The sequence below is a fragment of the Priapulus caudatus genome, unplaced genomic scaffold (genome assembly GCF_000485595.1).
Source record: "Priapulus caudatus unplaced genomic scaffold, Priapulus_caudatus-5.0.1 Scaffold2211, whole genome shotgun sequence".
Classification (NCBI taxonomy): Eukaryota; Metazoa; Priapulida; class Priapulimorpha; order Priapulimorphida; family Priapulidae; genus Priapulus; species Priapulus caudatus.
In genome coordinates, this window is record NW_014579272.1 from 27,644 (window position 1) to 29,639 (window position 1,996).

A 1,996-nucleotide genomic window follows, 5' to 3' on the forward strand; every position below is an offset into this window, starting at 1 on the left:
AAGAGAAAGAGAGAGAGAAGCGAGATCGAGAGAGAGAAACGACATCAGGACACTGGAGATGAAACCGAGAGATTGAGAGATCGAGCAGAGAGAGAGCGAGAGAGAGAGAGAGAAACAGCTAGAGGAGTAGAGCAAGTGAGCGGAGAGAGAAACACAGAGAGAGAGAAAGACAGAGAGAGAGAGAGAGAGAGAAGAGAGAACAGAGAGAGGCAGAGAACAGAGATAGAGAGAGAAAGGGATGTATTGTGAGCGCTGAAAGTCGAAAGGAAAATACGTTACGTCGCGTGTCTCCGCGCTCTGGATAGTGCGTGTGTGAAGAGAAGAGAAGGATGTATATAACCGCGCGAGTTCATGAGAGAGCCATGATGTGTTGCTGAGCATGCCTGTGTGTATATGTGAGTATTATGTGTGTGTGGGAGAGATAGCGTGGGCGCTACTACCGCTTTCTCCGCGCTATCTGGCGCTGGCGATGTGTCTATGCAACATGACCAAGAAACTAACTAACGCCAACCGTCAGTGATCAGCTCCACGGATCGGTGTAGAGGCAGCTACTGCCCATGCAATGTGCAGGCATGCAGCCAATACATAATGGGATGGAAAGGATGGCGGTTAACTATAGCTACTGTGTGGACTCGTTCACGGTCTTTATGGTAACGACACACACACACACACAGCACACACACACATCACCACACACCCACACACACCACACACAACACACACACAATCTTCCTCTCTCTCTCTCTCTCCGGTCGCTCTCTTGCTGCTTTCTGGGCCCCGACACGCCTCTTTGAGAGAGAGAGAGAGAGAAAGAGAAGCAGCACGCCAAGCATCGCACGCACGCCACTGCACGCGACGCACGCATGAAACGCATATGTAAACCTGTATATATATAGTATATATATATACTATATATGCACTAATTTATTTAATTTATTGCGCTGTTGTATTTTATTCGAGTTTAGACATGTCGGTATAGGCTTATATATGGCTGCCACGCAGGCTTGTGTTCTCATCTGCCACGGGGCCATGTCAGCCATAGATCGACCTATATATGTCTGTTCTGTTGCCACGCGCCGTGCACAGTTCAACGGCCTCGCAGTCACAGACTCCCCCCTCCCCCTCCCTCTTCCTCTCCCCCTCGCCCCTCTCCGCTCTCCCCCGCCACCGGCCAGGGCAGGGGAGGAGTGATTGCTGTATTGGAATGGCTCTTGCGTCACTGTGATACGAGCGCAGCTTGTTAGACAAGAACAAGGACTCAATCGCGTGCGAATGATATCCTGAACTCAAAGTTATAACAAAAAACCCCAGTTTCCCCGCGAACTTAACACTATATATAATTTCCATTTAATAAGCTCCTGATATATATGATATATAGTATATTATTTATATTTATTTATTTATTTATTTATTTATTTTATTTATTTAATTTATTTTATTTATTTTATATACTATCAATGTGAAGTAAAATCAGCACATGAACAACATAAGTTTTAATAGCGAGCTTCTAGATGTACATCTCTTCAATCAGGCATTGGATATGAAACCGTAATAAAAATAGCATGTATAAATACATGCAATGAAATCTACATATTACAGGAATAAGATAATATATGGATATAGACACGTTGGCTAAGCAAGCCCGCGTATATTTTTAGCGTGTGAACGCAACTTTCTCCTCGTGTGAACGCAGGCTTTATTATATCCTAGTAGGATAATATAGATATATACTCCTATATTATGCGCTTAACTTACTCCTGATATTATCAAGGAGCTTATAAAAAACCTTCATAATACGCTCTTTGATAATTATAATTATGGTATCTGTGTAGGAGGAGTAAACACCCATGCATTGCTGATGTAAGTCTTTTGTGGCTGGGCCATAAAGGTGTAGGAGAGCAAACTATGTGCTCAAAAAAAAATATTATCTTCAGGCGAGAATTTATGGCACGAGCTAAGTAGAGCGTGTCGTTGTGGGGGAGAGGAGGGAGGAGGG